This window comes from Amblyomma mixtum, chromosome 5 (genome assembly GCF_055824585.1).
Source record: "Amblyomma mixtum isolate Tamu chromosome 5, ASM5582458v1, whole genome shotgun sequence".
Lineage (NCBI taxonomy): Eukaryota > Metazoa > Arthropoda > Arachnida > Ixodida > Ixodidae > Amblyomma > Amblyomma mixtum.
In genome coordinates this window covers 86,378,438-86,396,579 of record NC_143016.1, presented here as the reverse complement: position 1 = coordinate 86,396,579, position 18,142 = coordinate 86,378,438, and the positions used below count along the sequence as shown (strand labels likewise).

At 53.5% G+C, this 18,142-nt stretch overlaps 2 non-coding genes across 2 annotated transcripts; both read right to left on the bottom strand.

The window, feature by feature from the left end:
• Window positions 1–14,228: 14,228 nt before the first annotated feature.
• LOC149342890 (signal recognition particle RNA) lies at window positions 14,229–14,527 on the bottom strand. Its single transcript, XR_016283367.1, has one exon.
• Window positions 14,528–17,233: 2,706 nt separating this feature from the next.
• Window positions 17,234–17,532, bottom strand: LOC149342889 (signal recognition particle RNA). The gene has a single exon (XR_016283364.1).
• Between the last annotated feature and the right edge of the window lie 610 nt (window positions 17,533–18,142).

Below are 18,142 nucleotides of genomic sequence, written 5' to 3'. Positions count from 1 at the left end.
GCCCTTCGCGCTACGCGTTGAGTATACGCAGAACGCAGCAGGGCCGGCACCACTTCAAGAAACCCGGAAAACATGCGAGCGGAGTCCGACTGGTGTTGTAGCGAAAGCTGCCGGTCATCATGCGTTTGGGGAGCCGTCTTTGCTTGGTTTGGCTTCCTGCTTGCCAAGTCCAGAACGCAGACCTCAGAGGCCGTATAGACAGCTTCACGTGGCTTGGAGGCGGCCCTCAGCACAGCGCCAACGCCTCCACTAACTTACGCAGGCCGCTCTATCCTCGAACAACTTCGCATCGCTCCCCTCCGTCCGCCATCATCGATGGTCAGTCTCCCACCTGCCATCAGGGCCAACAACAAGACATCAAGGCTCATCCTCTCCCCCGCAACATGCATCCAACACATATCGCAGAGAAGCTCGGGCCGCGTAACTCCAGCAGCGTTATGCTGGCCGACTTGACGTACTTTACACAAACGCGGCAGACCATCCTACTCGGACTGCTGCAACAGCGGTTGCCACAGATGATAACATGACTCTTCATGCCTCCTGCTCCGTACGCACTTCACATATCACTACAGCGGAGGAAGTAGCTATTGCTCTCACGCTCTACACTTCTAAAGCTAAAGTAGTCAGTGACTCCCTGCTCGCCATTCTTAAGTTTACTCATGGCCGTATTTCAGTCGGAGCGTTTCGCGTACTTATATGAAATCCTCCTAAGCACCTGACACTACTGATATGGGCTCCAGCCCACATGGGTCTCAAGGGTAATGAGGGAGCACATGAGCTAGATCGAGGGCTCACTTTCCGAGCAGCTTATCACCCCGCCCCCAACATGCCCGCCTTGGTCAGGAAGGACACCATAAACACTTCACGCGACCAGCTCCAACATTACCGTCTTTCTCGCCGACTCTATACAGGTCTGCACCAAGAACTTACAAAGACAGAGGCCGTCATATGGCGCCAACTCCAGACGGACACTTTCCCCAATCCCAAAAGATTCCATAATATATTTCCTGAACGGTATATGCCGGTGTGTAAACACTGCAATATCCCAGCAGACCTCATTCATATGGTCTGGACTTGTCCACGACAACACATGCCGACATCCACACAACACACCTGGAAGGCTCGTCTACGCAGCTCTACCCTGGACGACCAACGATCTCTCATCTGTCTCGCTCTAGAGGCTACCAGATTCGGACTCTTGGCCGACCCCTAGATGTGGGCCTTCGGCCCCTTGTCTGTGTTAATAAATGTTTACCGACCAACCAGTCACGTGGATTGTGCCCTGTTCAGTGCCAACGCGTAAGCTTTATCACCCGCAATAAATTACACAGGGAAGCCTGCCAATCGTTTTAAAGCAACAGCTTTACTGGCGTCAAGCCAAGGTCATCGGTGCGTCATCGGCGCCGCAGTTCGACCTTCAAGCCGCCGAGGTGGCTCAGTGGTTATAGTACTCGGCTGTGGACCCGAAAGACGAGGGTTCGATCCCGGCCGCGGCGGTCGAATTTCGATGGCGAAATTCTAGAGGCCTGAGTACTGTGCGATGTCAGTGCGCATTAAATAACCCCAGGTGGTCGAAATTTCCGGAGACCACTATGGCGTCCCTCTTAGGCGGAGTTGCTTTTGGACGTTAAACCTCCATAAACCACAATTCGACCTTCAAGTGGAGAAGCGGCGGTGGCGTGCCAGCCACGTGACATACCTTCTCTCATTCCCTCCTTTATCCCTTCCCTTAAGGCGCGGTTCAGGTGCTCACCGAGATGTGAGACAGATACTGCGGCATTTCCTTTCCTCAATAACCAATTTTCAATTTCCTCTTCCTTTTTTTCTTCTTTCATTTCCTCCTTTATCCCTTCCCTTACGGCGCCGTTCGGGTGTCCTTTCCTCAAAAACCAAACCAAACAAAACAAACGGGCTGCCGGCGTTTATGGGCGTTGGCAATGCCAACGTTGTAGAGTCCGATGATTTTGACAAAAGGAAAGGCGCACAACTGGTTCCCCGGGTCACTGGACACCTCAATCTCGCTTTCATGTACGTGGCGTTGGTGTCCACCTGCAAAAACGTGCTTTCGCTCAATATTCCGTACTTATAAAACGCTAAACTGTCAGCAATTTTTTAAATAAAGGGTGAACGCTGCGATCGCCGAAGAGTGCGGACGTGCCTCACATGCGCTCCGTGATTTTGGGGTCCTTTGACCCGGTTAATCCCATCGGACTACCGAAATTTCGGTCGGAATCGACGTCGGAAGTGAAGAGGACCACGAGGATACCAATTTCAAGCCGGTGGGTCCATTTTTTCGGATTTTATCGGCATTTGAAGTTCCCACGTGGTCGGCAAGGCGTTAAGTACGGGGCTCCGCGGCCTTCCCGGCTTCGGCCCGCGGTGAAGACGCATCGGAGCGATGTCCCGAACGAGAAATCCGAGCTACGACCAACCCGTGACCTTAGGACCGACAAGCTTTTCGGCAGAATCCCAGGAAAACATGGAAGAAGACTTCCACGACACCATCGAAGTGGTCCACATGCAGCAAGACCGAGACGGCCTCGCTGCAGCAGGGATCCAAGCCCCAGGAAGCAGCACCTCACCGATCCAACGCTCACAAGTAAGCGGAATCGACAGAGAAAAAGAAGACGACTGGATAGTCGCCATGTCGAAGAAACAAAGGAAACGCCAAGATGGCGGCGGCAAGCAGCAAGTTTTGGCGGGAAACGGCCTAGATTGCACGCCTTTTTCAGGGGCGACGAAGAACGCAGCTGGCGCGCCAGCTGCGGCGGAGAAGAACGAGAGGGAGGGAGCGCCGAGGCGACGCCTGCCTCCGCTCCCCAGAGACGACTTTAAAATCGTCCTCCGGCCGAGAGGACTCGCAGTCAGAGACTTGCACCAACACCACGTGGCGCGGGCGGTAGTCCCGGCTACCGAGCGGGGATGTAAGGAAGAAGACCTGATCATCCGGCTGCGCAATGGATCGAATATCATAATTGTGAGCACCAGCAACGAAGAAGCGGCCAAGAAGATTATGCGCATCAAGCAGCTGAGCTTCGGAGGCAAGAACTACGCCGTAAACGCACACGTGGCGGCGCCGGAAGGCACGCTACGCGGGGTGATCCACGGAGTGGATCCGGAGACTTCGACCGAGGAACTCAAGGCAAGGCTTAGAGTTCGCACGCAAGGCGTGAAGATGCTAACAGCCAGAATGCTCGGGAGATCCAGCACGGCCGTCATCACCTTCGACGGCCCCACCCTCCCGAAGCAAGTTCTCTACCACAGCGGAGAATTTTGGTGCTACCCGTACCGGCCCACGAGGCAGGTATGCTACACCTGCGGCCAACAGGGGCACCGAATGGACGTCTGCCCGAATCCGGAGACTAGGGCCTGCAGACAGTGCGGACTCCAGAACCCGGCGGCAGACCACCAATGCACACCCAAATGCCTGCTGTGTGGCGGCGACCACGTGGCGGGCACGAGAGACTGCAAACAGCGACTCAAGTCGGCGAGCGAGCTGCGGTGGGGCCCCCTGCAGCAGCAACGCCGTAGCCGGGGCCGCAGCCGGGGAAGAAAACCAAGATGGTTTCGTGACGAGAGTCAGGAGTCGGGCCGGAGCAGCCGCGGGGGCAGCCGGAACCGGAGCCAGAGCCAGGGATCCGAAAGGGACGAGTCCTTCCCACCCTTGGGCGGCAACGGCAAGCAACAGCAGACATGGGCGTCCGGAGGGGGGGGGCAAGGGGGGGCGGCTGCACCCCCCTGGAAAATCACTCACTCGAACCGTGAGTGATGGCCGCACGCCAGGGGCGGTGGTGCGCTCAGCCAAAAGGGTAAAAGCAGCCCCGCTTCGACGCTTGATCACATCTGCGAAATGCCGCGTCCGGGCGCGCGTCGTTCCGCCGTTTTCAAACCACGCCACCGCCAGCTCTGCTGAAGGACGACCTGTTGCAGACATGCAGCGGCACCGGCGAGCATGTGTTTCGAGATGGGTGTCTGTTTCTTTGATCTCTACAGAGATAGCGACACGGAGGCAGACAGTGCACAGGGCACAGGTCGCTCGCTATAATCATGATACGTTCGTACGCCGGCCACCGATGAATTCTTGAGGGGGGAAGGACAAATCAGCCGTGTCCACCCCCGCTTTGTCGGGCTGCTCAGGGGCAAGCGGGCGACGAGTTGGCGCCGCCGCCGCGCGCTGTCTCCTCCGATCCACGGGAGAGCTCGGTGCGGTAGAAGCGCCGCTTTCAGAACCTTCGGCAAAGGGGATTAGCTGCTTTTGTTCACGGCGACGCAGTCTCCAGAGGCGCCCCCACACCAGCGTTCCTTGCGTCTTCTCCGAAAACCAGCGCCTTTGGTCAACGCAGCCCGATGGCGCCTGCCTGGCTCGCCTGTCACCTCTGGCTGGGCCTCAAATCACAACAGCGCCCATGTACTGTGCGTGTCAGTGCATGGTAAAGAGACCCAGGTGGTCGACATTATCCGAAACTCTGTACTACTCCGTCCCTCATAGCCTGAGTCGTTTTGGGGCTCTGAACCCCATAAAAGCACAAAAACAAATTTTCCGGCCGAATTAGTTGCGGGTGTCCCTTCCCCTCGGAAGTCGCGCGGCGTTCCTTACACCCCAAAAGTGCGCATTCGTGGATATTGTGGCAAGTAAGCCCTTGCACGTGTGCGCGCCTCTGTGTTTGTGCTTCGGTGTTTTTAGTGGCGGGTTGTCAACGAAGGTGAGAACAACCAAGACAGCGGACGAGAAAACGACGAGCGGCGAGCAGTGTGTGTGCGGTTGCTCGACTGTGCGGATGCGCGAGCAAGATGGAGCGAGGTGTATGAAGCTGCGAGCGTGCATTTATCTTGTAAATAAGTTTTCGTTGTATATATAGTCATCTTTTGTTTTCAACGTACTCGTTCAACCATTTTTCCAATCAATATATATGATGACTGTGCACTGAGAGCGTGTAATGAAGCACAGAAATGAATTTATCACCCGTGTAACTACGCAATTCGCCCAGAAAAATCCGAGGCGCCTACAGTTGCTGTTCAAGGAAGACTGACTGAGTGACTGTAGTTGCGTGTTTGTGAACATATTGCGCTGTGTGCTGGTCATCAATTCGGGTGAGTCGAGAACCCGTATGCAGTAAGACTGAGCACTTCGAGTATTGATAGTATCTTTTTGCATTTTTATTAATTTTAATTGTTTCTTTGTTGATAAACTCCAATGTATCTCTACAATCCGCGCTTTAATTTGCTGCTTGTAATTTTCTTTCATGTGTGTATTTTACTTATTTTTTATTTATATATAAATAAATAAATTTACTCCGCAAATAGTGCCTTTTCGATATACCCCCCCCCCCCCTCCGGCGCCAACAACCAATGGGCCCCCCCCCTGCAAAAAATTCTGCGGACGCCCTTGACAGCAGAAGCAGACGTAAGGGCAGCAACAGCAAAAGAAGAAGAGCGGCGGCGTTAAGGTGAGCTGGGGAGACGGCCCTCCCAAATCACTCTTTGCTCCGCACTCGAACACAAACAACACACGAACCGCGCGCACGCGAGAAACAGCTAGCGGAGGAAAATAAGACACTTAAACGTGAACTTGAGCAGCTTAGGAAGCAGCTAAGCGAGGTTATCAGAGAACTACGTGAATCGAGGACAGGCTATGCACCGCCTAGGACTCAGACCCCACCGCCTAGGGCGATGGAGACGGGGCAACAACACCACGAGGGAGGGACCTCCAACGATGAGCTTAAAACCTTCATGATGAACATGCAGAGGCAGATGCAAGAGCAGATGCAGCAGTTAAAAAGCGAAATGCAGCAGGGACAACAAAAGTTTGCCCTGTTAGAACAGAATGTCAGGACGCACATCAAGAGCCAAAACACACAGAGAATAACCAATGATGCTAGAGACAGACTACTTAACGAACGCAGGTTCGGCACAGAAACCCCCAACGCAAACAATGGTAACCCATCATGGCAGAACGCCTCCAACAATTAGAGATGTGGCAGTGGAACTGCAGGGGGTACAGGCAAAAACAAGGCCTCCTGCAGCAATTCATCTATGCCAGAGGAACCCCACCATGCAGACGTAATTATGCTACAGGAAACAAACTGCACCCCTACGCTTAGGGGCTACACGTGTCAGGAAAATGGCCGTACGGCAACTCTCATTAGCAAACAAGTAGTAGCCATAGCACATAACGAAATAGAGGACACCCGGATCGAACACGTGATCACGGAGATAATCCCCAAAAAGAAAGCACGATCTCAAAGCACTTATATTATAAACCTATACAGCCCGCCCAGACAGAAAGATGGGGACTTTATTAGGCTCTTTACGGAGGCGAAAAAGTTAGCGGGGAACAACACCCTAGTAATAGCAGGTGATTTCAACGCCAAGAGCCCGAGGTGGGGATACAATAAAGACGACAAGAAGGGACGTGGCATTTGCGCTGCAGCAGAACAGGCAGAGTGCGAATTGCTAACCGACGAACACCACCCAACTAGACAGGGGAACAGCGTCAGTCCAGACACGTGCCCTGACTTAACCTTCGTAAGGGGCGCCAGACAAGCAGAATGGGAGAACCTGCTCGAGAACCTTGGAAGCGACCACCACATAATAAGGATCAGCACAACCGCAAACAATATCAAGCGGAAAATAGGCAAGGTCCGCCTAACGGACTGGGACGCCTTCAGAGCACACTGCAAGCAGATCAAGGGCGACATTGTATCTGCGGAGGAGTGGAGCCAGCAACTCAGACAGATCCAAGAACTCTATACTAAAGAGGTGGATAGAACCGAACAAACTCCGGAGGTGGACAAGCGGCTCCTCAAGCTATGGGAGGCGAGACGCGGGCTCACCAAGCATTGGAAAAGACAGAAGTTCAATAGGAAGCTAAAGATTAAAATAGCCGAAATAACTAAACAAGCGGAGGAGTATGCAACGCAGCTGGCTAGGCAAGGATGGCAGCAATTCAGCAACGCGCTGAACGGCACCCTCAGCACGGCCAGGACGTGGCAGATCCTCAAGTCCCTCATGGACCCGAGCAAGAACAAATCAGAAAGCGGCAAATCGATTCAGAGGCTGGTGCACCAGTACACGGGCACGGACGAACAGCTACTCGAGGAAGTCCGGGTCAAATGCTACGGCAGAGACCAGGTCGAAAGCTACCAAGAAGAGTACCAGGGCGAAGAGAATCCAACCATGGATCGGCCCATAACGAGAGAGGAAGTCGTCGAGGCGATCAGGTCGGCAACAAAAAACACAGCAGCGGGGGCGGACAGAATCAAGAACTCGCTCATAAGAAACCTCAGCGATGGAGCCATAGATCAGCTCACAGCCTACTTCAACAAGCTCTGGCAAGAAGGAACAGTGCCGGCCGAGTGGAAACACGCGGTAGTGGTAATGATCCCGAAGCCAGGCAAGAAACTCCAGGTCGAGAACCTCAGGCCGATCTCCCTCACGTCGTGCCTGGGCAAGATGTACGAGAAAGTAATCACAAAAAGGATCCAGTCGCACCTAGAGAAGAACCAACTGTACCCAGACAGCATGTACGGGTTCAGAGCCCACCTGTCTACGCAGGACGTACTACTCCAACTCAAGGAGGAAGTACTCGAGAAAATGCCGAGAAGTGGCGAAAACGTTGTCATGGCCCTCGACATAAAGGGAGCCTTCGACAACGTGAGCCACGCCGCCATCATGGAAGGCATCAACAACACCAACTGCGGGGGAAGAACCCACGACTACATCAGGGCCTTCCTGAGCGACAGAACAGCGACCGTGGGACTAGGCGAGCTGAGAAGCGACGTCTTCACCACGCCTTGCAAAGGAACACCCCAAGGCTCCGTGATATCGCCCGTCCTGTTCAATATGGCGATGATCGGGCTAGCAAGACGACTCAAGGAAATCCCGGGCATCCAACACGCGATGTATGCCGACGACATCACGGTGTGGGTCACCCAAGGATCGTTAGGGGAGAAGCAAGACAGACTACAAGAAGCTGCGACCTGCGTAGAGACCTACGTCAGGGAGAGAGGCCTGAGATGTTCGACGGAGAAGTTGGAAATCATCAGGATCGGAAGAAATCCTACCAAAGCCTCGCTGGAAGTAGTTCTAGAGGGGCAACTGATCCCAGAACAGAACATGGTACGAATCCTAGGCATGTGGCTGCAGAGCAGCCGAAAATGCAGCCATACCATCAGCCTGCTGAGAAGAGGCGCGGAGCAGGTTGGCAGAATGATCAGTAGAGTCTCTCAGAGAAGGTACGGGATGAAAGAAGAAGACACCCTCAAACTCGTCAACAGCCTAATCGTTAGCAGAGTTATGTACTCCTTGCCCTACCACGCAACAACAAAGGCGGAGCGAGAGCAAGCCGACTGTATTCTCAGGAAGGCATACAAGATTGCTCTACACCTGCCCAGAAAGGCATCAAACAAGAAGCTACTCCAACTCGGAATCAGCAATACCTTCGATGAGCTTGCCGAGGCTCAATTGGGGGCACAACTCATCAGACTCAGAGGCTCCTCTACGGGAAGGGCGCTCCTGAGAAGGTTGGGTCGGAACACGTGCGGACTGGTAGACAGATACGCGGACGTACCGGACGACCTTAGAAAGACCTTTAATGTAGGACCCCTGCCTAAAAACATGGATCCTAACCTACACGAGGACAGACGAAAAGCAAGGGCCGAGCAGATAGAAAGGAGGCTAGGCCGATCAGAGAACACAGTCTATACGGACGCCTCCATGTACGTACATGCAGGGAAGCGCTTAGCCGCTACGGTGGTAGTTAATAGCACAGGAGACATGGCCACATGCGCCTCAGTGGAGGTCGTGGGCATAACGGAGGCCGAGGAAATTGCCGTCGCGCTGGCGGTAGCAGAAGGCTATAGGAAAGGCCGATCCCTAAACATCTTAACAGACTCGAAAGACACGTGTAAAAACTATACGAAGGGCAGAATTAGCGGCATGGCCCTCAGGATAATCAGTGGGGCAGCAGCCTCTGCTGAGAAGACACCCATACAACACATAATCTGGGTCCCAGGCCACGCAGGCGTAGCGGGGAACGAAAGAGCAGACAGCCTAGCTCGAGGGCTTACATACCGAGCAGGCATGTCAGATGTTCTGGAGCTTCAGCTACTAGCATGCGAGGGGGGATACACAGAGACATTACAACTACAGGGGGACTAGATTCAAGTACCCACCACCACACAAAGCCCTCACGAGGGAGGAAGCAGTCGGCTGGCGTAGGCTACAAACAAACTCGTTCCCCAACTTGTACATCTATAACAAGATGTCACCAACACAATACAGAGCAAACTGCCCCTGGTGCGGCGACACACCCACACTATACCACATCACATGGGAGTGCGAACGAAATAAAGCATTCCACCAACACGAATTCCCGAGTGCGGAGCAATGGGAGAGCCGGCTCACCAGCAGCGAGCTCGCGGCCCAAAGGGCCTTAGTGCGGCACGCTACTGATGCAGCGCGACTCAGTGGAGCCCTGGACTAGGGGCCCAACCTTGCTGAAGAGAAGCCTCAAGTCGCCGGCGCCACGAAAGACGACGGAGGCTTCGAATCCGCGAATCTCTTAAAAGATCTCAATAAAAGTTTTCTACTACTACTACTACTACTAAATAAAGGTTTTCTGAGGTATAAAGATCGCCTCCGCGGCAGCTTCTTTCCTCTGATCTTTTAACTCTCATCTGTCTGCACGTGGCAGCGGTGGTGGCTCGGCTGGAGCCAGTTGGCAGGCCCGTGCACTTGCCTTTTCATTCTTCTCTCAGTCGCAACAACAACAACAACAGCGGTGCTGACAGGGATTTGAGCTTGGGGTATCTGTTACACCCGGTGTCGTCGCTTCGGCGGACGCGGTTGTTGCCACGCGCGTCTTTTAACGCGATAGCGTTAAGGGCCCGCGTCGGCGCGTTGGCAGAGAGCGAAAAATCCCACAAGCATTAATCAATAGAACCGAGTAGGAAATTGGTCGAGTTGGGGAATCAAATCAGGGCCTCCGGAGTGTGATACGAGCACGCTAACCACTCCGCCACGCCAGCTCTATGGTTTGGAATGAACAAAGGCACGTACGTCTAGTAAATACGGTGTTGTCTTACAAAAGTGCTTTAGAGACATGTACTGTGGTGTACATTGGTAATTATGAGCATGAAAATTACAGAAGTCGCAGCTAAGCAAGTAGCAAAGTCCGTTTCCGTTATTTTTCCTCTTCGCTTGGCGCGCATGTAGCGCCATCAAGCGGTGGTGGCGTGCCTGAAGGGCCCGGCCCTCACAATCACTAGGAGGGATCCCTAGTCCGGGACCCCTGTGGCCTCCGCGGCGGCCCGGGGTCTTGTGACCAGGGCTCGTTGGTCCTGGAGAATCAGGCGGCGCCCACTAAAACCACTCCCTCCTCCTCCTACTCGCAATGTACGTACGCCACTGCCCTACAGATATCGTGCTACGGCAACGCCTCCCGCTCGTCTCGTTCGGGCGCAGTGGGAGGAGGAGGAGGAAAACTTTAATTTCTATTTACAGTGAGAGGTCGATGGGGCGAGCCGGAAGGGCCCGGCCGGGCCATATATCTCCGCACTACTAAGCAAGACGAGGCGCGAATAGACGCTATCATTCGCAAGGCAACTAAGCGAGCCCTGGATCTCCCGGTGGCTACCTCTAATGCCAAACTCAAGGCATTGGGGGTGCTAAACTCCTACCAGGAGCTGCGGGAGGCCCACCTCGTGAACCAATACACGCGGCTCATGCAGATGGCTCCTGGGCGCCGCCTGCTAAACCGGTTACATATCCAACACGACTGCACTCCAGAGGAGGCGGAGCGTATCCCAGTACTGTGGCGCCATATGCTCTGGGTCTCCCCGCTCCCCCGTAACATGGACACCGACATGCATGAAAACAGACTACAAGCGCGGGCTCGGGCTCTTGAGAGACAACACGGCTCCCGACCCGGTGTATATTATGTAGACGTAGCAGGGCCTTCGCCCACGGGATTTTACACGGCCGCTGTCGTTCACCAGGAGATGCACGTTAATGGACTCTCCTTTCGAGCCCCGAATTCAATGCGAGCCGAGGAAGTAGCGATAGCGCTTGCTGCCGCCCACGCCAATTCGAGAATCATAATCACTGACTCCCGAAAAGCACGTGATCATTACTTGGCAGGGGAGATCTCCCCCTTAGCTGCTTGTATTCTAAGACGAACTGCCACTGATCCAACACCCAAAAGAATCATATGGGCTCCTGGCCACCAGGGCTTACGAGGTAATGAGGCCGCTGACGCGGCTGCCCGAGCGCTTACTCACCGTGCTCCTCAACCCAGCTCTTCTGGCTCGGAGACTAACCAGTCGCTGCTGCAATTCAGGGAAATAATAACGCATTATAGCGACAACCACCGCCTTTTCCCGGCCCCTGCAAAGGGGCTAAGTAAGACGGAGGAGCGAACTTTAAGGTCCCTGCAGACAGGTACTCTACTCTGTCCTGCAATCATAAAACATTACGATCCTAACACGGATGTGCGATGCCCGCACTGTGGGGAGACCTGTGATATCTACATGGTGTGAGCATGTACTCAAAATCATCACATCCCCCCTTCCCCTACCCCTTCCAGAGAGGCATGGGAGACTGCCCTCCTCAACTGCTCCTCGCTTGAGTCCGAAAGGGCTCTGGTGAAACGGGCGAGAGACGGGGCCTCGTCATGCGGTGTCCCGGGCTAGGGACGCCGACCATGTAGCGGGGCCACTCTATGGCTCTCAAATTCTTTCACCAAATAAAAGTTTTCACCACCACCACCACCGTGCGAGGACGCAGGAATCACGCGGTGAGCGGCGAACAACGCAGCGCACATCCAAGGCGCGTTCACCACGAAGCTTGCGGCTTGCTGCCAGTTCGTTCGGCGCAGAATACTTGAGCGGCATAGGCGCATGTTTAACTCGCAACCCAAGGTTCAGGGATTCGTCTCCCGACTAATTACAGACTTTCGAACACCACACCAATGTTGTCGGATGAAACCCCCCAATCAAAAAGCTTCTCCAATTACCCCCAATTTTTCGCCTCACTCCAAATTATTTACTTTATATAGATAGCTAAACTTCCCAATTACGTTTAGGCCGCCGCGGTGGCTCAGTGGTAATGGCGCTCGGCTGCTGACCCGAAAGACGCGGGTTCGATCCTAGCCACGGCGGTCGAATTTCGATGGAGGCCAAATTTCAGAGGCCCGCGTACTGTGCGATGTCAGTGCACATTAAAGAGCCTCAGATGGTCGAAATTCCCGGAGGCCTTCACTACGCCGTCCCTCATAGCCTCAGTCGGTTTGTGACGTGACACCCCCATAAACCATAAACCTATGACGTTTGCGTCATGTTGCGACCTTCTAATCCCCAGTTTTCTAATGTTTTAATCACTTTTCATACCACAGCTCTACTTCTGACGTCACACTCCTCTCAACCAATCCGGCTTTTCGGTTCTCGTGTAGAATGCGGGGTACGAGCAATGAAGCCATAGACGGGGCCTGGTGTGCACAGTCGGGGTTAAAAGTCTCTGAACCACCCTCCAGGTTTTGAACTGTGCCGCGATGTATGCGGGCTCAAGGGTTCGGAACTAGCAGGGCGGGGACAGACTCTTGGCCCCGACTGTACATACATATGCGTACCGACGTGTATTACCTTTACATATTCCTGTACCTACGAGGAAAAGTAAAGAGCCCGAAAATTAGTTCAATGTTTCAATGCTGTGTAGCTTAGACTGCAGTCAGAAACTAACGAGAGCGCCAAGCATAGACAGATACAGAGTGAGCGAAGGAAGGGAGCCAAACCTAGACTATAGGTTTCAAGAAAAAGAAAGATGCCCAGGCTTAGCTTGGTTAAGCCAAGAATGAGTTGCATATTGCGCGGTCTTTTTGCGCGAGGTATTGCTTGGCGGCACTCGATTTTCTCAGCAGCTTTTCCTCCGTGACGTATGGATGGATGGATGGATAGGAGCGCCCCCTTTGAAACGGGGCGGTGGCAACCGCCACCATGCTCAGCCGTCTTTGTTTTTTCTTTTTTGTTTTTTGTTTTCTTTTTGTTCCTTTTTTTAAAGTTGTTTGGTGGCTCCTAGAGCTCCTAGAGCTTGGTCTGCACAACACTTTTACCGAGCTCCAAGAAGCCCTCTTGGAAAGCCAAAAAGAACGCCTTCTAAAAACCAATGCGGGAAGGACGATCCTGACTAAATTAGGGACATGGCCGGGGCTGGAGACAAGAGGCAGTAAAACCTCTCTTCCACTCCAAACCCGAGAAAAGATCACCGTTAGTCCAATCCCACGTCACATGCATCATGCTCATCAGCAAGGCAGACGACAAGCGCGAGCAAAGGCACTTCAGAAACACCTAGAAAGCGACCGTAAAGCCGTTTACGTAGACATTGGGGCCTACCCCACGCCGGGAAAGTTCTCAGTCGCTGCGATTGACCACCAACTAAAACCGGCTCTCCAAGCTTCTATATATGCAGAAAACCCCTCCTCTGCAGAGGCTCTGGCAATAGCTATCGCCATCAAACATAAAGACCAAAGAGGAGAGTCCTCCCACGTTATAACAGACTCCCAACAAGCCTGTCGAGACTTTCTTAATGGCAGGCTTCCCTCAAGAGCAACACAGCTACTTGGCAATCTCAGCCTAACACAAAGACTAACATGGACACCTGGTCATGAAGGACTAGCTGGAAATGAGGTAGCCAACGATCTAGCCCGAGATTTAACCCACCGGGCGGATCCTCATCCCTACCCCACGCCCATGCCTAGCACCTATGGTGACAGATTAGAACATATTCGGCTGGAGCGCAGAAAATACCCACCCCCTCACATAAAACTAGACTCCTCCGCAGCCATAGACTGGAGGAAAATTCAGACCAACACTTTCCCTAACTTGTTCATCCTACACAAGATTAGCCCCACTCAATATCAGAATACATGCCCTTGGTGTGGAGCTTGCCCTACGCTCTACCACATATCGTGGGAATGTACAACGAAACCAAAACACTTAACTGTATCCAACCCGACATATGAGCAGTGGGAGGTGGCCCTGACCAGCGAGACCCTGGATCAGCAACTTAAGTTGGTTCAGCAAGTCCGTCAGTCAGCTAAAGCCAGTGGCGCCTTGGACTAGGGGTGCCACCCAAGTTGCTCGAGCAACCTTCCTGTTTTTAAATAAAAGTTTTTTCTCTCTCTGTTGCTACGACGCGCGTCTTTTCTCTTTCCTGTGGTCTTTTAACTCTCCTCTATCTGCACGTGGCAGTGGTGGTGGCACGGCTGGAGCCAGTTTCATCCTGCTCTCAGTCACAACAACACAACAGAGCGCGTGAGCTTTCGCCTGCTGCGTTTCCGCCCTGGGCCGGTTCGCTCCTCCTCAGGCGACCTGGCCACCACCGGGTTCCCCTGGGGTCACCATATCGGCGCCCAGCTCAGCGCGGACACCCGATCAACATGGGTCAACATGGGGAAGGGCTCCCCGCCTCAACCCGTCCTCTAGCGCCGGCCTCCAAGTAGCTGGATTACAGGGGCACGCCACAACCCCCCGGCGAGAACCGCCTTGAAATTGCGGGCTTTTATATGTGCTAAAAAACAATGGCACGTTATCCTCATTTCATTATTGTCATTTTTTTTTGCTGCGAAAATTTCATTGATCCCAGGACTACGAGCATTTTGTGAACGGCGAACGTGTGGGCACGATTTCATGAACACATGACAACATGCGTGCTATGCAAATCCCATGCAATGAAGCAGTCGACGCGCGCTCCCCCTGGGCAAAATCGTACAAAACGTTATGAAGTTATTACATAGACTCCGAGATCCACAATTTTATTTACACATCTCAGAGGTAGTGGTGGTGAAAACATTTATTAAATCATAGGGAGAGGTGTTGGGGGTCGTGACTTGAAGGGTCACGCCCTTACAACCACTAAGTGGGATGCCTAGACAGGTACCCCATTGGCGTTTGCCGCAGCCCGGGCGCGCTGCGTTAAGGCCCTTTGGGCCTCGAGGGTGCAGCAACCGGACAGGGTCGCCTCCCAGTCCTCTCGGGTGGGGTTTGGGATAGGGGGTAGGGATGGGTTCTGCTGGCAGGCCCACACCATATGGTAAGTGTCAGACACCTCCCCACAGTGTGAGCACCGCCCGTCGAATTGAGGATCGAAATGTTGCAGAGTTGCCGGGCACAACATCGTGTTGGTGAGCAGGCGCAGGAGTACCCGCTCGTTGACCTTCCCCAGCCCTTTGCACGGAGTGGGAAGAGTTTGGTGCGTGTATTTGTAATACTCGCATATTTCTTTAAAAGTATAAATCGGATTGAAATCAGTGTCCTGGTCGGCGTCGGGTCCCGTGGGAAATGCCCGGAGAGAGAGCGCGCGGGCGGCGGCGTCGGCTGCCTCATTTCCGTGGACGCCTTGGTGACCTGGAGCCCAAACGCGGTTTAAATTAAATTCGTTTGAAAGAGAGGAAGGTCACAGTAACTGTCTCAGTTCCCGGCGGACACCTCAAACACGCCGTGGGAGAAGAGAAGTAGGTACAGAAAGAAGGTCGAAAGAGACCTCTGAGGGCTCCAGATATCCAGGGGTTCCTTAACACTTACTGACATCGCACAGCACATGGGCGGTGAAATGCGAGACGTCCGTGCACTGCGCGATGTCAGTGCACGTTAAAGAAGTCCTGGCAGTACAGCTTTATATGGAGCCCTCCACTACGGCGTATCTGCCTTCTGCCGCTAGCTTTTAGATTAAGGCAAAACACAAAAGGCGCCGGTGTGCTGTGAGATATCAGAGCACGTTAAAGGTTTCCAGACGGTCAAAGTTATTCCGGCGTCGTTCACTAAACGACCCTTACTTTTACTTCCTCCTCCATAGCTCCCTCACTGACATCGCGCAGCACACGGACGCCTTTGAGTTTCGCCTCCACCACGTTTTGGTAGAAGCCAAACGCAAAAAAAAAGAACATTATTGTAAGGAAAATTAGCGCTATTTGAAGAACGGAAATGGCTCAGTTACTGCGTCACTTCTCGGCGAACACCTCAACCGGGCCGTGAGGGAAGAAAGGAAGGCGGGAGTGAAAGAAAGGTGCCGTATTGGAGGTCTCCGGTAAAAAAAAAACTGGCTGTGGTTTAGGAGCAAGTGACGTCACTACGCACAGCTGGCGTGCCGCGCCGCGCGCGCTCGCCTTCCGTTCCTTAAAATGATCGGAGTGTAAAACGTTGACAACGGCAACGCCAGTGAACACAATGAACGCCGACGGCCTATGGCTTCAGCGCCGCGTTTCTGGTACAACGTTGTCAATGCCAACGCATGCCGCGCACACCTGTCACTACCGCCACTTAGCTTAAAGCATGGTTGAGGTGTCCACTGTTCCAAGAGGGCAGTTATGCGCTTTCCCTCTGGTTCAGGTGTGCGCCCAGGTGCGAACACTTCGTCCTCACCTTAGGCTACGTATATCCTGGCATAGCAGAGTGTTGCGTGTTGCGACTGAGAGAAGGATGAAAAGAAAATTGCACGGGCCTGCCTACTGGCTCGAGCCGAGCCACCACCGCTGCCTTGTGCAGACAGAGGAGAGTTAAAAGATCAGAGGAAAGAGCGAAAGAAGAGAAAAGACGCGCGTGGCAGCAACAACCGCGTCCGCCGAAACGGACGCTGGCTGAAAAAAAAAAAAACAGATAAGCGGCGGCATAGCAGAGCTAAGCCACTGCCAGTTTTATATACTCCACAAACCACGCAGATGGCGATGCGCAATCGCTACTGCGCATCGTAGAAGGAGAGAGAGAGAGGGAGACTGTCGGCGAGACGATGGAGAGCTCGCGGCGGCGGCCCCGGCGCGCCAGATGTGTGCCGTGTGACGTCACCCGCTCCTCGCGCATGCGCAGCTTGGCCTTTCCAGAGCTCCGCGAAATGGCTCGGCGACTAGCGTAGTGTTGCTTTCACAAAAATTTGGTGAGGTTTAATTCTTCTGAACCTTATACAGTGCGAAAGCTCAATTTCGTTGCTTCACAAGTCTAGCTTCTCGTTGCTCCTCGGTTTCAGCGGCTCGTTTAGCAATAGACCTCTGCAGTACAACTTCCCGGTGAGCTATGTCTACTGGATGACCGGACGCGGCTTGAAGGCGACGCCGAAGAGTTCACACACGACATAAACCCCGCAGAGCGGGGTATCGATCGCTCTGCTTAGAACGTGGGCTCCTAGCAGAGTTCCGAAAAGAAAAAAAAGAAAGCAGTAGACCTTTCAGGGATAACTTGCATTAAAAAAAAAGGCGCTAGGTCCGAGTCTATTGACCGGGCTACCCCATGCCGCCCATTCACAGGTGCTGTCCCACTACTGCAGAGCGCGGGAGCTTTTGCCTGCTGCGTTTCCGCCCTGGGCCGGTTCGCTCCTCCTTAGGCGACCTGGCCACCACCGGGTTCCCCTGGGGTCGCCATATCGACGCCCAGCTTAGCGCGGACACCCGATCAACATGGGTCAACACGGGGAAGGGCTCCCAGCCTCAACCCGTCCTCTAGCGCCGGCCTCCAAGTAGCTGGATTACAGGGGCACGCCACAACCCCCGGCGAGAACCGCCTTGAAATTGCGGGCTTTTATATGTTCCAAAAAACAATAGCACGTTATCCTCATTTCATTATTGTCATTTTTTTTGCTGAGAAAATTTCATTGATCACAGGACTAGGAGCATTTTGTGAACGGCGAATGTGTGGGCACGATTTCATGAACACATGACAACATGCGTGCTATGCAAATCCCATGCAATGAAGCAGTCGACGCGCGCTCCCTCTGGGGAAAATTGTACAAATACTTATGAAGTTACTACATAGACTCCGAGATGTACAATTTTATACATACATCTCAGAGGTGATGATTGATTGCGTCGAGCTGAGGCTCAAATGTTCGTGGACACCCCCTAGCGCGGGGGGCTGCTGGGCACAAGAACGCGGTTCAAATTAAACTGGTTTCAAAGAAAGGAAGGCCACAGTAACTGTCTCAATTCCCGGCGGACACCTCAGCCGCGCCGTGAGGAAAGGGCGGAAGTAGGTATAGAAAGAACGTAGAAAGAGACATCTGAGTGAAGGGCTCCAGATTAGCTCGACTCCAGGGGTTCCTTAACGCGCACTGACATCGCACATCACATGGGAGGTGAAATGCGAGACGCCCGTGCACTGTGCGA